The 18,682-nt window shown below is 41.5% G+C and overlaps 1 long non-coding RNA gene across 1 annotated transcript; it reads left to right on the plus strand.

The window, feature by feature from the left end:
* The first annotated feature begins 695 nt into the window (after window positions 1–695).
* Window positions 696–16,273, plus strand: LOC124285220. Its single transcript, XR_006900754.1, has 3 exons — window positions 696–707; window positions 5,977–5,980; window positions 15,789–16,273. It is a non-coding gene; the product is annotated as an uncharacterized LOC124285220 (long non-coding RNA).
* The last annotated feature ends 2,409 nt before the right edge of the window (window positions 16,274–18,682 follow it).

The following is an 18,682-nucleotide window of genomic DNA, read 5'->3' on the forward strand; positions in this document are numbered from 1 at the left end:
TGGTTACAGTGTGTGGCGTATTTGTTATCAACGTACGGCGGTGGTCGTTGCTCGTGCCATCAAACTCTGGTTTGTCACGTCCAACATGAACATACCCGTGACGGTGTCGGCCCAGGAAAGCGAAATTTCAATATTCCCTATTCTCGGTAAAGCGAAAACCAAAGTTGTGCTAGAAGTGCCGCGAAAGCGAATTGCTATGAAAACATCGGATTATCGTACTTCAGATTAGCGCGCGACCCCAATACTCGATCTGTGAGCCGCTTAACTGAGATGAAGTTTCAGTTGTTTCAAGTTTCAGCACATACGTCACCCTATAGGTCACATGCAACGTAAAACACAACTTTGCAGATTCTGATACCTTTAGGTATGGACTTACCGAAACAAATCATCAAAAATGCAAATTCAACTTATAAAGTTGAAAAATAACGCGATGAAAAAAAACCGCGCGAAATCGGAGTTCAAACGATTCACTAATTTCCCAGCGACTTTTCTGGGGAAAACTGGTTTCAACAGCTGGGCTGCGCTCATAGCACGTGCGCAGTGAAATAGGTTCGCGCAACTTGGAAGCGGGCTGTCCGGTGAATACTCGGTGAAGGCTTTGGTGTGAGCTATTTTCCTAGTGTTTTGTTGATATCTCACAGGCGCGAGCTTTTTATATGACAGTAAATAAACTGTTTATATAATTTCATTTGTCTATTTCACCACACGTTCTTCTTACCGAGTCACTTTCTCAGTTCGATACTTAAAAGTAATGTCATTATTTAGCGTTGACAGAATTTCTAACTGTGATATAGGTATGTCGTTGTCACAGACAAAACTCAATGTCTTGTTTTATTGACACCTGTGTGTCTGCCTGCCTGTCTGCTAATGACAATATTCAATACACAGCTGCGATCACTGACCACATGCAATTTGAACTTAACACCAATCAGGCTATACACCATAAACAAAATGCATTGATTTATGGCCCGAGTTCGGTCTCTGTCACATTATGTAATTACACAGACAGGCAGGTGTGATACTTGAACACATGGCATGTTATGCTGTCTGTTGATTGCAAAATGTTATACACAAAAAATGAGCATGTATTTACAAAATCCAACATCTCTATATATACACACACAATGAGCCGTGAGGGCATCTGCAAATGAACCAGCCGTTACACTTGAGTGCACACCCACCCGCTCTGACTGGGTTCGGTATCCCGGCTGTTTCGTTTCTTGGGAGGTAAACCCAAATCACACAATATTGCACTTTTGATTTGCGATTGTACGCTTATAATTTTGTTTATATGTTTTTTCATAACCAGCAATGTATATTATATGTCATGAATAAGTGATAATTGTGTTATAATTATGTTTGATTTTTTGGTTGCATGTGACCTTTAACTATAGTTTTATTAATTCATATAATGAATTATAATTATTATCATTGTTAAAAAAACCTTATTGTTCCTGGCCGAATTTATCAAAGTTCCGTCAACTTTTTTCAAGTAAAATATCTACTCTTAAAATGTATCCAAGTTCATTTTTAGATTGTTTATTAAACACTTTAATTGATGTATTATTTAATCATCTTGTACATTTTGTATGTACTCCTTTGTTGTACTCGTGTACCACTGATATCTGTTTTTCTCATAGTGAACTACCAGGGGGAAGTTGATCTGTATCATAAATTGTAACTATGTAATGCGAATAACGAAGTGAGTGCCTTTGAATTAAGTGCTGTTACATTTTCTGTTTTTAAATAACAATGTCATGAATAAATATGTTTTTAAAATAAAACTCATGTGGACTTGGTACTTAAAATGTTTATGAATGCAGACTTGATTTCGTCACTAAATGGCTGGAATAATGCCGATGTGACCTAAAGCCCAACTCAACCCAACCTTTCTGGCACTCCACGACCAAGCATAAAAAATCTCTGTATATATTAAGAAGTGAATAATTTCAGTTTGGTTTAAACTTGCTACTAATGTACATCAAAATAAAATGTCAGCGATAATTCACAATGTTTGATCACAAATGCATGAAAATAATATGTATGCTCCACCAGGGCTTGCTAACGTTAAACGTAGTTAGTTATATGTATGCTCCACCAGGGCTTGCTAACGTTAAACGTAGTTAGTTGGTTAGTTGGTTAAACGTTAGTTGGTTGGTTAGTTAGTTGGTTGGTTAGTTAGTTTTTGGTTATTTAGTTATTTTTTATTTTTATTTATTTATTTATTTATTTTATTTATTTATTTATTTATTTATTTTTTTATTTATTTTTTATTTTTTTATTATTATTATTTTTAAAAATTTATTTATTTATTTATTTATTTATTTATTTATTTATTTATTTATTTATTTATTTATTTATTTATTTATTTATTTATTTATTTATTTATTTATTTATTTATTTATTTATTTATTTATTTATTTATTTATTTATTTATTTATTTATTTATTTATTTAATGACTACGGTATCAGACGACGACTCACATTTCTTTGTTTTTCTTGTGTATTGAGAGTCCCGGGACCGCTAAATTCAGGGTTCACTGTAGCTTGACCGTTTCGCGAAAGCGACACCTAAATTGAGGAGGTTTGGTCCAGATATGGCAGCGGTAATCGACCATGATGACACCCGAGATCTGCCAGGGTACAGTACTGACTTAGAGTAAGTAGATGTCATGTAGGCTTTAATCTTACGGGAAGCTGTCCTCAGGTCATTTAATCAGCTCACGGGGTGGAGACAAGATTCACCCTCGAATCGATTAACCTGGTATTTACCTTAAACCGTTCGGTTTATTACCGGGAAGTAGACATTTGTGATGTTTGTAACAACAAATAAGAAAATATTCGCATATTCGTCTGGAATTACGATCTCTTGTCGTGATTTTGGGATCAGTGTCAATCAATGTCAGTCAATGATTGTCAAAAAAACTATGTGAGTTCATATCAACTTTATTGATTTCAGTCATGTAAGTGAAAACGGGGTGAGTTTATATCATCTATTTCGTTAGGTAGTTCAGAATTTAGTATAACCCGGAAAGTAAATCCCTTAAAACAACATGCACAGTCAGCCCCCCAACATCAAAAGGATTTTACTGTAATAACAAATGTCTACTTCCCGGTAAGACACCAACCGTTCGCCTACCTGGCTTTCGGAAGTGACGTCACAAACCCCCTCGCTCCGATTCAGCTCGTGAGTTGATTGAACAACAATGAAGTGGATCACCACATGTCGGTCAATAGGTTCAAAGTGTTGATCACAATGACAAGCCGGATGTTGGTTGGCGTCCATCTTTGTGTCATAACATTTACTCAGAAAGACAGCCAGTCGGTTGCTTTCAACTTGGTCGTGTATCTGCGACCCAAGGGGCGGTGAGGTGCCCAGTGGATAAAGCGTTCGCTCGTCACGCCGAAGACCCGGTGTCGATTCCCCACTTGGGTACATTGTTTGAAGCCCATTCTGGTATCCCCCGCTGTGATATTGCTGGATTATTGCTACAAAGCGGCGTAAAACTAAACTCACTCACTCACTCTACGACCCAAAATGTCACTGCTCATTTTAATTCTCAGTAAGGATCATAGAGATCGATAATCGTTTACCAAATATCGGTCGATGATCGATAAATATCGGAGACGTAACTTTGAGCAAGAATGCACCAAACAAAAAAAGTCTGAAAGAAATGAATATATCTCACATCACTTGTGAGTGGTGACATGTTTTGCATGGACGGTGTCCTGCCAAAACTTCTACATGCCAAAACTTGTAGATAAAACAGACTAAAACAACAAAATACATGGTCCAATGCATAGCTAATCCTCTGTCCCTTACCTCAAGTGCACTGGATGGACTAGTCCGACTAGTTTGGCTTAATTAGGCTTAAGATCAAGTTGAATAAAAGTACAAGAGGTAAAAGGTGTATGATGAAGCGTTTATTGACATATAAATATCATAACACGTAATATCATACATATAATATCATATGATTTTAAAAAAAATACATGGTATTGTCTTATAACAACGTCAGCACTGATTTCAATTTGAAATGTCACAACATAATGTCTGATTGTTCTAATGTCATTAGGCAAGTTTTAGGAGGTGGCCGACAGCATCTAGAAATTCCAGTGGTGTTTTCTGCCTGGTGAGCAGCTTGTCCTTCAGTCTCATCAGTCGATTCTCTGTCTCCCTGTAGACACGTCTTCTTGTGGGTGGGGCTGCTCCAGATTCAAGTTGAGCAATCTTTTCCTTGTCTGCAGTCTCATCAGTTGATTCTCTGTCTCCCTGTAGGCACGTCTTCTTGTGGGTGGGGCTGCTCCAGATTCAAGTTGAGCAATCTTTGCCTTGTCTGCAGTCTCATCAGTTGATTCTCTGTGTCCCTGTAGACACGTCTTCTTGTGGGTGGGGCTGCTCCAAATTCAAGTTGAGCAATCTTTGTCTTGTCCGCAGTCTCAATCTTCTTTATCACTTCAGTGAATCTGAAGATATTTGGATGGCGATGGGGCAAGGTCTGGTTGAGTCTGATGTGGAATCCCTCCACGTCCGACTGTCAGGTGAAGATTACAAACTTGGATGGGGAGTCTGGTGTCATCGTCACGTGGAGACAATGTAGTGGAGACAATGTAGTCGTTGAAGGCAGTAGCTCTAGGCACATCTGAGACTGACTCCATGACAGCAACCCAAGTGTCCTGGACGACATCTACGGGGAGAAGGGCAAGACCGGCAGCTCTTCTGATCCATGTCTGGACAGCAGGGTCTTCCTTGTATTGAACGGCCAGTCCGAGGTCCTGAGTCTTGCGCCAAATGTCCTGGCAATAGTGAAAGAAGCATCCCTTCGCTTCGATACCAGGAAACTCACTTTCCACTGCACGGATGGCACCGATCTCAAAGTCAGTTTGAATACGGGCGGGTGCTAGGGAACGATTCAGCCTTTGTTGCACTTCAGTCTTGTGGGGTCTTTCTGCGCGGTTACAAACTCTACTTTTCTCATGCCAGCCATTTTGCATATTCCTACTTCATCATCAATTGGAGTTTAACGTCGGCTTCAGACTGTAGCCTATGTCGGCGACTGCAGGTTGGCATAGGTTATATACTACAGTTTTAATCTCTCAATTTGTAATATCAACTTCAATCAAGTTTTTATTAGCTAATTTACTATATTAAATGTTTAAAATTATAACTGTTGCATGTCTCCACTGAATTGGTGGGCTTGGATCATGTTACTGTATGCACATAAAACTCTTTCATCTTACTCAGTAAGTACATCATTCTCTTCCCACAGAGGTAACTTGTCATATCTTCCTACGAACCTCTGTTCTAATACGGCCATATTTCCCGGTTCTCGTAAAATCCCCTAGCGGCAAAAGATCGCAACAGGAATTATCTCCCTTCTTTCTATCCAATCAGAACACGTGTTACGTCGGCTTAGATTCAACTTGACTAACACAAGCAAATGTGAGGCCACAAATATCCCCCCATCTGCCGGGGACTTGTGTTGATGTTACACACAAGACGTTTAATGGCTAGCTTGTCCGTTGTCAACGAGGGCGATGGAGACACCACTGATCCGCCATAACATGACTGAGTTCTGTCTAGAAGAAACGTTTGCGCATCGCGCAGGGGAAGAGGTTTAGTTTTCTCGAAGTATGCGGAAATTACCGAGGCCTTGCGAATGATCACTTTTGAAACAACGTCGCTGATTGCACAACTAAATCTGATTGGCTCCAATCACGAGTCTTGAACGCTCACACCATGAAAGGGCCGTATTAGAACAGAGGTTACGTAGGAAGATATGACAGGAGTAACCTCTGTGGGAAGAGAATGTAAGTACATGTAATAAGTTGTTACTGAAAACTGTTTTATTCCTCTACTTCTTGAGTCCTCTACTCCCAACTTCTCCCTCTATTATCTCGCCCCTGGGCTGTTCCATTATACCCATAGGTACGTGCATAATTCTGCCTTGACTGTTTGTAGAGTGAGTGAGTGAGTATGGTTTTACACCGCTTTTAGCATATATTCCAGCAATATCACGGCGGGGTACACCAGAAATTGTCTTCACACATTGTGTCCATGTGGGGAATCAAACCCGGGTCTTCGGCGTGACGAGTCAACGCTTTAATCATTAGGCTACCCTGGTCTTTTGTAGAAGCTTTGGCATGTAGAAGTTTTGGCATGTAGAGGTTTTGGCATGTAGAAGTGCTGGGAGATAACCTCATGGACTACCAACAAAACAGTGTCCTGAACATAATTTAGAAGCAGTCCATGAATTGTGTCCTAAATTTGTATGTTATGTGTGAAAATTAAAACTTGTTTGTCTGTACGATATTATCGATAACACTTTTAATATCGAAATAAATTGATAATTTCAAAAATTTAAAATCTAAATTTATCAAACACATAAGGATTCAAACTTAGAGATTAGTGACATGTATCCAACATGCATGCACGTGCCACGTTCCGTGACGTCAGTGGGTTCGCCCTTGAGACGTGCAATACGTTGTTGCACGTGCACTCGAGGAAAGAGAAACAGTGCAAATGAATGCCACACAATAGTGTCACTTTGGAAAGCTCAACCCCTGCCCTTGCGATCGTTCAAAAAATTAAACGGCTATTGAAACGCATAGCATGCCAAGGCTCACGTCTGCACAACGTCATGAGGCCATTGGGATGGTCCGTGGGGGAATGTCTCAACGACAAGTGGCTGCACATTTCCACTGCCACCGGAACACCATTTCTGCACTGGTGAGACGCTACCAGAACACAAATGACGTCATCGATCGGCCACGTTCTGGACGTCCACGTGTAACAACACCAAGACAGGACATATGGATAAGGGTGACCCATCTTCGCCACAGGTTTCAGACTGCAGTGATGACTGCCCGAACCATCCCAGGACTTCGCCGTATCCATCCCAACACAGTTCGACAACGTTTACGTCATCACGGGATCAGACCACGACGTCCCGCCATACGGCCTATCCTGACACAACGTCATCGACAAGCTCGCCGAATGTGGTGCCGAAATCATGTCCGCAGACCCTTGTTTTGGTGGAGAAATGTTGTTTTTACAGATGAGTCCAGCTTTAACATTTCCCATAGTGATGGACGTCAACGTGCCTATAGACGCGTGGGAGAACGTTTTGCACAGGCCTGTGTCTTGGAGAGGAATCGCTTTGGTGGTGGTTCCGTGATGATTTGGGGTGGAATAACAGCACGCCAAAGAACTCCTTTGGTGATTGTTTAGGGCAACTTAACTGGTGTGGGCTACAGGGATCAGATTCTTCGACCTGTGGCAATTCCTTTTCTGCAACGTCATGGCCCTGGGTTAACATTCCAACAGGACAATGGGTTGCTATGGATTTCTTGCAACACCACAACGTTGACTTACTGCCTTGGCCTGCAAATTCACCGGATCTCTACCCGATAGAGCATGTTTGGGACGAGATGGATAGACGTCTAAGCCGTCCTCCTCATCCGCCAGATAACGTCCTTGACCTTGCAACTGAACTTGAGAGAATCTGGCGTGACATCCCACAAGCCTTCCTTGCACGTTTGATAGGCTCTATGCGTCGTCGATGCACTGCTGTTCTCAATGCCGATGGTGAACATACCCGTTATTGAGCTTGTGACATGGTCGTTTGACCCCTGTCCCGCTTGTGGACTCGTGACGTCATTGTGATTGACTTTTTAATTGACATTCTCCCGACTTGTAATGGTCTCATGATCCCTCCATTCAAGTTTATATGTACCTTTGACATTGTTATCGTACTTATCAACTGGGATAATATTTTGACAATGCACAGTTTCTTTATGTGGCTAGTATACGATAATTACATTATCAAGAATTAAAGTAGAGGCGAGGTGCATATCGGACGTGTGATATACATCACTCAAAACGGTAAAACAAAAGGCGGGGCGGGTATACTGGATATGTTGGATACTTTACTGAGTTGGATTTGACGTTACATAACATACCCATTGTATTTTGGGGTGGAGTAAAGCATGAACAGATTCAGGTGTGAAACGATCACCACTTTGTTGAAGCCCATGGACACGGTTATGGAGCTGACGCCCCGAGATATATAACCAGTTATGCACAGTTTCTTGATGTGGCTAGTATAGTTTCTATGAAAATTATACCAATGATATAGACCAACGGGATAGCGGAGGAGGTAGGCTTTAGAGCTGATCTGCAGACCAGATTATGCAGGATGTCCGATCCTGGCCTAGGCTCCGTGTCACGAAGCCACCAAGTAGCGATTACACTGTCGTGTTTAATACAGGAAGTACAGCACTGCCCTGCTTTATGCAAGGGGTCTTGTCAGTAGACACTGTCCCGGAGTTTCTGTACGTCACTGGAGAAGATAGTGTTGTGTGACGCTACAGTGACACGCTGTAGGGAGTATCTGCAAATACTCAGCAAATATGATAAGATTGATTTTACATTTCTTGTAGAAGTTTTGAAATGTTAATATATTTCATAAAAAGGAAAATATAGAACAGTTATGTTCAGGGAACAACCCCTGGCAGGGTTCCTACATGGTAAATATTAAAGTTCTAGATATAATGAATAGAAATATACATCACCCCCGTACTTGTTCGGAAGTAATATCGGGCAGATTATATCATGCATGAGGCTCCGGAAATGAACTCACTTACACACATCCAACGTTTGTTTGGAAATGTAACAATAATCTGATTTGAAGCATTTCGAAAAATACACTCTTCCTTTATCAGACATTAAAACCAGAAAGTCAAAAACTAACAGTACTCTACCTTAAATTAAAACAAAGTTCTGTTGTAGCAGAAACCTATTTCAAATTCGAGCCAAAGCAGTGCAAGATTCCATACGAAATTAGCATCATATTCAAATTGGGTCGAGCGGTAATATAAGTTGTATGCTTCTCCCTCGGGTAATACGGTCTGATGTACGCCTCTTTGTACAGTGTTACCGGAGCCGGTATGTGAGGGATGACACTGCTACAAAGAGGCGTACATCAGACCGTATTACCCGAGGGGGGAGCATACAACGTATTTATCTTACCGCCATGTTAAATGGACAAAATGTCATTTCATTTAATTTTGAAGATTGCTTCCGACTGTATGACATGTAAACAAAATGGCGTCTGTCTCTCAACTGGACTTTTAACATCAGTGAAACATATTCCGACAAGCTTAAAACTGCTATAAAAATGGCTAATTATGTTTAAGTTGAGTGTGCAAACGATTCAATGTATAAAATAGGTTAACTAATGCAGTGAAAGTCGGTAAAATAAATGTGTACACAGTGAACTAAACAACAGCTAATCGAACGGTTTTCCAACTCCTGCACGCGTCATTTATGACGTCATACGAATTGTTAGCGATACAGTTTGTCGGCGGAGAGTTTAGCGGTTACTGTAGCAGCGGGTAATATTTTTTCCAGTTGTCACCCTCCTGGGAGGGGTGACACGGAAACTTGTTAACGCGTCATTGACCCATGAAATCAAAGTATTTTACATGAAGGTAAGATAATATTTCATTAACGCACCTTTCAAAACCTTTACGCACATATTTTTTCGAAAGCTATACATGTATTGGAATCATGTCCTGTAACCATGCTGTATACTATATACTGCCACCAATGAACGTAGGTTTATAGGGAAACAGTTTATGCTGTATTTTGGTCCGTGACATGAAAACTCCATTTGCTGAATAGAAAACATAATCAGATTAAAATGTTAATTTGCAAGTATGTTCACGAGTAGATAATAACTTACGCATTTCTCCATTCCACTAGATCAGGCAAGTAGTGACACAGATCAGCGACCACATAGCCACTGTGTATGTCGGACAATAGCACACGGCCTCTGTTGTGGTCAACATGTGTTTTATTGTTTCCCGCAGAGTAATTTTCAGGGAAAGGAAATCGAAGTCCTGGGTTCCTAGATGACAGAAAATATGTCACATGATTAATGCTTACAGATGATGTGATATTATTGCTTGCAATATATCGGAACATATCACAATGACATAGATTTTTTTATTAAAACCACTTTTAAAATGTCGTCCATTGTTCACTAAATAAATACATCTGCAGATTACAGTCAGTAATATTGTTCATTCACGGAGCAATCATATCGTTTAGAACAACATCTGCGTCTGAAGCAAAACAATTAGTCAATATAGTTATTACTGTTAATCTACATGTATGACTGACAGCAATAATAATAAAATTATGAAGCGTTTTACTCAAAGATAATTTCTTAAATACTTACTTAGATAATTTCTACATAAATGCCTACCATTTTTAAGTATTTGCCAAAATAATGCGATGCACTAAAGTTACTTAATGAAAGCCTAAACATTTTCACGGTCTTAAATTAAAAAACAAATCCCTTAAATGTCTTCCGTCTCAAGGCTTATTCTTTAGTTTTTTTGTGCACTAAATATTGTGTTTCCTTGATTTAGGGGAATATTTTTTGGACATCTATTTCCTGCGTGCACATTCAAGCTTTACTTGCAGGTGAGGTAGTATCGGCGTCACATAATGGTGCAGACACTTCCCAATGCTTCTCTCAGACTGCTCTTGGTTGTGTTCACAGTCTGCATCGGACTCCTGGTTTTCTACTGGACAATTATTACGTGGTAAGAAAAAGTTTTCTTTAAATGGATGAAATTCTTCTCAACTATTATTTGAGCTTTTCTAAAAAAAAATCATTGAAGTTTTGAGCGAGTAGGACGTAGTGCGCCGTATGTAATTTAACATGCTATATCTGGGATTACAATTTCTCAGTACAGTACAGATTCTAGTACTTTTTGTTGGGTTGAGTCCCGCTCAGTGGAAGTCGCGGTGGCTGAGCGGGCTAGGCGGCTGACTTTGTGTGCTGGCGATCAGGTGCCTGACTCTGAGGGTGTGGGTTCGAATCCCGGATGGGACTCAACCCGACAAAAGTACTAGAATCTGTACTTTACTGAGGAAGGGTAATACCAAATATAACATATGTTACATTTGACCACTTTCTAAATGGTATTGTGTATTCCTATAGATTTATTTAAGACATAATTATGAAAACTGAAGCCTTAGTATCAGTGAAACGAACGTAACTTGCCGTCTTGAAAGGGAGACCAGAAGGCTCGGCCAAACTCAACACAGCTGAGGTTGTCCAGCGAACAGGTTAGAATGTGGATCGATCAGTAAATTATTACCTTGAATAACTGCAACACAACATGTTTCAGTTCCACACAGGACAGAATCTCAACGTGTAGACAGACACTGTAGGCAATAGACTGTGCCCCTTTATACACCCATAAAGTCTTGTATATACGTGTATATCCAGGTCTACACAGGACAGAATCTCAACGTGTAGACAGACACTGTAGGCAATAGACTGTGCCCCTTTATACACCCATAAAGTCTTGTATATACGTGTATATCCAGGTCTACACAGGACAGAATCTCAACGTGTAGACAGACACTGTAGGCAACAGACTGTGCTCCTTTATACACCATAAAGTCTTGTATTTACGTGTATATCCAGGTCCACGTGTTCGCTTACTACGTTTCATAATAAGATCACATATTTAACCCCTTATGGGCTGTATACACGTAGTAACCATCTAATCCCCCTGACGTAGCAACAGGAGTCTTTATCTCCAACGGGACTGCATGTGAGAAAGTGGTATTTTGGTGACGTACATTCCTAGCCCCCATTAGCCCCTACAACCCATATATCCTTGTCCAGTGAGACATTCAATTTTCAGAACTTGACGGGTACATATTTATTTGCCCAGCAGTTTACATGAGTACTGATTAATATATATAGAACCCAAATTTGTCGGACGATTTTATCGCTAATCCATGTAATCTGTTTGGTAGGCCATTTTAATATACTCTCCAAAAAAAGAAACGCATATAGGAATTTCAACTGTATTTTTATGTTTATTTTGAAACATCTTGTAGGCTTTATGTGTCAATGACATATAGCGAGATTGCACACCGGGAATGCAGACTTATTCGTCTTTGGCACCAACTCGAGGAAAGTCAGTTTGAGTGTCACATGGAGACGTGTGGTGGTGCTGAAGTCAATACCTCGTGTGACCACCGCGGGCATCCAGAACTGCACGGCATCGCCTCGGCATCGAACGAACAAGTCTCAGAATCTCGTGTTGCCCAATCGCAACCCACTCTGCCTGTAGTGTCTGTTCGAGTTGCTTAAGTGTCTAGGGCTGAGGGTTACGGCGTCGCACCCGTCTGCCCAGGGCATCCCACAGATGTTCGATCGGGTTTAAGTCCGGTGATCTGGAGGGCTAGGGGAGCACATTGATGTTGTGGTTCTGGAGGAAGTCTCTAGTGTGACGTGCTGTGTGGGGCCTGGCATTGTCCTGTTGAAACAACTCCCTCTGGCGATCAATGATTGGAAGGAGGTGTGGGCGTAGGATTTCGTCACAGTACCGTTGAGGTTGCCCTGGGTCATCACCAAATCACTTCTCCTACGGCAGGTTAAATCCTCCCCACATCATAACACTGCCCCGGCCGAATCTGTCCACCTACGAGGGCATCTGCTACTGCATTCTGCCGGCGATATCTCTCCCAGAGCCGTGAAATGGTGCTTTGGTGAACATTCATGCGTCGGGCAACTGCAAGTTGAGACTGGCCAGCTTCAAGCAAACCAATGGCGATATGACGGTTGGCTTCACTTTGACGTGGCATTTTGCGTTCGTCAACAACATTCCAAATGCAGTGAATAATCGACAGACAGCGATCAACCTTTTATACCCATCATTGAGACTATCTGATAACCATCTTTCACGTGCATTGCATGTGAATTGTGTATTCTGTGACACTACACGCCGAAATTGAAAATCATGCTGTTAAATAAGGGTATTTTACGGATGGTGCGTTTTGTTGTGATGTTTCAAAACATAAACACCATAGGACTCATAATCAGAGCAAAACCTGTTGTAAAATGAATCACGTTTTAATTCATTGCTACATGAAATTGCTATTTTCATGATGCGTTTCTTTTTTTGGAGAGTATATAAAGAACTAACAACAAATATGTGTACTATGCATAGCCAAACCTGAACTAACACAGACAGTCGAAGATGAATTAAACATGTATGAAATTCCTGTATGATTACTAAATCCCCAGTCCCAACTGACGTGTAACAGAACTTGTACAAATACAGCTGTAGAGCGCGGTTGAATATCACAATATGAGTAACCACTTGAGTCTGTTGTACATAACAGCTGTCGGTATTACAGATCAGGAGATTAAAGTTAATGAACACAGATTTCGGCACATTTAAGTCGACACATTTCTGAAACCACACGGCCCTTGGAACAAATGCTTGTAAGAAAGAGCATATGTTATATAGGATCTCATGTGACATTCTGTGTCGCTAGTTGCCGGAATGATCGAACATATCCGAAGTGTGTGAGTGAGTTTAGTTTTACGTCGCTTTTACCAATATGCCAGCAACATCACCGCGAGGGACACCAGAAATGGTCCTCACAGATTGTACCGATGTGGGGACTCGAACCCGAGTCTTTGGCGTGACGAGTGAACGCTTTAACCACTAAACGTGAGATTGTGGGCGTAGACGATCGCGACATCGTTGGGCTGGCAGAGATATCACACCACTGGTAGGACCTCTGTGACCCCAGAAATCCCGTTGCTATGCTGCGGTCAAAGGTCTTGTTGTGGACGTGTTATGACGTGTATGAGACGAATTCTCAAAGTAGGTCAAGTGACGTAATCATTGACAGATGATGAAATATTATTTACAAAAATAATGCTAGTTTGTATTACGTCAAGAAAAGTGTCTGGATTGCGGTGGCGGGTAAAGCACATTACTTGAAGTGCATTTATTGAGTTTCAAATGGTTCTTTCCACAGGTCAATTTTTCCAGCATACCGGGGACGTCTTGGGAACCACGCAGATGCACCAATAGGGTCTCTGTCGGACACTGCCACAGATGACACAGACGTTGTGTTTCCCGAGCGTCTTCAGAGGCTAAAACACGAAGATCTGTTTACGGAATTCGACGATAATGTCCTGAATGGGCTATACGAGGACGGTGAATATGTAATCGATTATAGATTCGACGGAGATCGAAGTATCAATGAGTTGGCTATAGCGAATGCTTCCTATTCGAGTCTTACACTTGTGAATCCCAAACCATATTATGAAGTGGGTGACGTCATACACGTATCAGTCGAGTTGCTGAATGGATACAACAAACGCCTACTTCGAGGTGGAGACAGGGTCAGGGTTTGGATAAAGGAAGTAAGTCAAGGCGCATGCGCAAGGGGATATGTCGTTGATCACCGAAACGGAAGTTATACTGGCGTTGTTCGTGTCTTATGGCCAGGGCGGGTGGAGGTTCTCGCGGCAGTGGCCTTGTCCAGGGAGGCTGTGAGAGTGTTGTATAAGATCCACAGAGAAGGTCACTTAGTGAGGCAGCTGTTTGCAATATTTCAGAGGAGGTTTATGTATGAGATGACTCTGTGTGGCCCCTCCCCGTTTTTGACCGGGTACTCGCGAGTGTGTAACCTCACGAGACGACATTATGGCCTCCCCTGGTTCTGTGGACATCCGGAAGTGCTGACATGCGCAGAGTGGACCCGGATAGGTGGTTCTCAGCCTCCATGGCCGATGTTAGAAGAGGAACGGAAGCTGTTTGAAAAGTATATCAGCTAAAGCACATTACTGCAATCATCCAAAATACATACAAATGCAATGGGTATTCATTCCATAACAACGAAATTCCAGTCAAGCTATCGTATACTTTATCATTATCAACACAGATTCATGTGCATATTGATCAGATTCATAACATAACTTCCTATTGCAGACATAATGCACAACAAAATGTTCGCACGCACGTCACCACGGAGGCTCATGGTAAGATTTATATTACTGTCATATTAAAAATACATGTTATTACCCCAGTCAGTAAATTATTCATACAGGCAAAATGTTGTACTGTTGTAAATTTTATCTCTCTCAATCAAAATGCAAAGTAAACGGCGTACTGAATCCTAGAATCCTCTTGAAGTGCTGTAGTAAATAATTTTCTTAACGTCAATCGATGATCATCGTCATTCTTCATCAGCCACTCATTTATGTTCTTTTAACCAGGTAGAGACCCGTTCACTGTACAGACACCATGCAACCAAATTCCAGCACTGGTCACGTGGAGACAAGCGCCCCCTGTCGGCTACTTCCTCAACTGGAAATGGCGTTCTACAGCCTGCACCAACACCCTTCCTGACACTGTACGGAGCTGGGACCTGTGTCTACGTAACAGAAGAATATGGATGCACGGAGACTCCACATTGCGCCAGTGGTTCTCATACCTGAAACAACGTCAGAATGTGACTCTGGTGTCCGATGTATGGCGCTACCCAGCATGGCCACTCCCGTCGACTCTATTCAACGCTGCCTACAACTACGCTGTATTCTGGGGCACCCACGAGCTGCCGTTTACAAACTCTGGTGAATTTACTCCCCTGGAAGCCCACAAGGCAACCCATGTCTACATAGACGAGCTTCCGAGAGGCAACAGAGACATCGTCATCATCCACTTCTACCTACACTTCACTGCCTACCCTCCGACGTTGCTAAGGACACACGTCAGACGGACAGTCCAATCAGTGAAGGCGCTTCTGGAACGAGCTCCCAAAGCGAGGGTGTTCGTGAAAGGTCCCCACTCGTTCCGCATCACTACGTACGCACGTGGTGTGATCGAGGACTACTGGGGGAGTATTCATCAACAGATACTGAAGAAAGAGTTTGAAGACATCCAGGACAAAGTGTATTACCTGGACTTCTGGGACATGAGTGTAGCATCAGAAAACAACGACGTTCATCCCAACATGACACTAGTAGGTCAGATGTGGCAGACGCTACTTGGGTACATATGTCCGAACTGATCTCTTAGACCCTCGAATCCACACCTTTCATCTGGTGTCATGGCTTTGGTGGTTTGGTCAGGCGGTGAGGTGGCCGAGTGGTTAAAGCGTTCCCTCCCACGCCCAGGTCACATTCTATGTTTAGGTACGTTGTCTGAAGCTCATCTCTGGTGTCCCTGACATGGTATTGTCTAATACCAGTGAAAACGGCGGTACTTATAAAACGGCGGTACTTATAAAACGCGTACCTGGCTTCAGACTTGGCGCCCAAGACACCCGAGATGTGAGGAGTACTATTGTTGATCTTTGTTGTAAAACAATAGTGTTAGATGATAGTTATTTCTTCTTACTCAGTGCAGTGTTATACAGATAATATTTCTTCCCTTTCCGTCACATTGACATCACTCCCAAGGTATAAACGTGCTGATGCGTCTGGGAAACCGAGCAATGCACCACGAGGCTGTGGGCGGCGTCAGAATGTGGACCTGAGATTAGGAGACCCGCCCTATTTGGCGTTGTGTTGAGCGGTCGCAGCTGTTCCATGCACTTGAACTATCTTTAGTTGAAGTTAAAGGTAAATATTGAAGTTGATCCTTGCTACTGTCATAACAGCACACCTACTAGCAAGAATGTACTGTGACCAGTTATTCAGTCTTGTATAAAAGACTGAAATGGACATAAAAAGATCGAATTAGTTCTACAATAATGGCTAAATAAATCAGTAATGACTTGATAATTCAAAAGGTCATTGAAATAAAACTGTACAAAATGTTTAAGCTTATTTAGACATTCTAATATGAAACAAGAATGCATTTAATTCATGGAAATGATTCCTACATCAATAATTAATAAAGGGAGAATTCAAATATAAAATCATATTTTCAGTGAAGTAAAAATGTGTGACCTCTGCTAATGGAGCCAAAACACAGAACAAGTTCAAAACATTTAAAATTTCATTTAATGCTCATTTCCTGACTAAAAGTAATAGTGAAAGTGGCAAAAACCTTACAGAGATAAAAGGGAATAAAACTTCCACTGTGGGGACTGTGTAATTGTCTAACCTTGGTTAATTGGTTCCTAAATATGAGCTGCTGAAAGCAGACGACATCATGTTGTGAGGGATCACAAGTCTATCTCCTCCGGAAGAGTCCCACCGGGGGAGGTAACTCTATTAGGGTAAACTGACTGAAGTGCTCATAAAATCATTAATGGGCGTAACAGAACAAAGAACCTTTGATTAATGTGTGTACACAGACATGTTCACATCGTCCATGTTTGAGCGTATGCTTCTCTATGTTATTGATGACCTTTTAAGGAAATAATCTAATCGAGTGCATGTGTTGAGATAACCACAGTCAACATGGCGTGAAGTCTGTGGTCTGACATGACAATGACTAACAGCATGTGAGCAATAATCACTCAGATGACATGTCAAAATTAAAGTATCTGACCGAAATTGAAACGTCAGCAAATCACAGAAATAAACCCATATTTCAAAACACACAAGATTACATCCAGTGCTGTTGGAACCCGTGAAGACCCGGGTTAGAATTGGTTTTCAGCAACCCATGCATTCCGTAAGGGGCGAGCAACGTGATCGGGTGGTCAGGCTTGCTGACTTGGTTGACACATGTCATCGTATCCCAACTGCGTATATCGATGCTCATGCTGTTGATCACTGGATTGTCTGGTCCAGACTGGATTATTTACAGACTGCCGCCATAAAGCTGGAATATTGCTGAGTTAGACGTTACATAACAAAGTAACAAACCTGAACAGTTGTTGGGAGACAGGATGTCGGGAGAAGGCGATCTGCAGCTCGTTCATCTTGAAACTGAGGTCCAGTAGGGGTTACCTGTCATCGTGTACCGGGATATTTTAATCTTTATCTGCTGGATGATTGTTTGATATCATCAAAACTTGATTCTTAGCAAACGTTGAAAAGTACATATCAATATTCATACGCTACTGGATTTGCAACAGTACATGTATTTCATTAGAGGTGAGGTGAGGTGAAATTGGGTTTTACGTCGTGCTTGAGAATATTTCGCTCATATGACGACGTACTTCCTTGGAACAAACAGACATTGTCATATATATTTACATGTGTCATTTGAATTGGGTGATCAAACTAACACACCCACCCATTAGATACCGTGTTAACGGAACTCGTTTATCTTCCATGGTATCCCACGAGTACAGTATTCTCTGTTCATACACAATTACAGTTACATTGTGACTTTCTCTGTAACCAAGTGTAGCAGCCAGAGATGACGAAACGTTATGCATGACCAACTTCTTTATTTTCACAATGGCGACGTTTCGGTATAGATTCTTATACCGTTTTCAAGCATATGATATATCCTAAAGTTGTGTCATCTCTATACCACCAACTTCTAGAATGCCACTCAAACAAATGTAACAACCAGGCTTAAACGAGGGTGGAACGCAATTCGTTCATTGATACATTTGTTACTAAGACTTCAGAGGAGTATGCGTTACTGGTTCATCTAAAGTACAGTCTGGGTGCTCACACTGTTTCACATCGTAGCACGAGAGGGGATCGCAGAATATATACACGTCCCAGTGTAACACAGGTTTGTCATCCACAGGACTCAAACTGGTTCACACAAGTAGATAACGGGTTAGGAAGTGGGAGTTTGTTACCGTTCACTGGTATTGTCGATGTCAATATCAACATTGACTGACCTTTTTGAAACATGCTTTTCAAACTCGCAATCTGCACGTTTCCAACAACTCTTATTGTTTGTAGTACAAACATTTGGAACTGCATCA

The sequence above is a fragment of the Haliotis rubra genome, unplaced genomic scaffold, assembly GCF_003918875.1.
Source record: "Haliotis rubra isolate DU_JTF1 unplaced genomic scaffold, ASM391887v1 Scf355, whole genome shotgun sequence".
In the NCBI taxonomy this organism is placed as follows: domain Eukaryota; kingdom Metazoa; phylum Mollusca; class Gastropoda; order Lepetellida; family Haliotidae; genus Haliotis; species Haliotis rubra.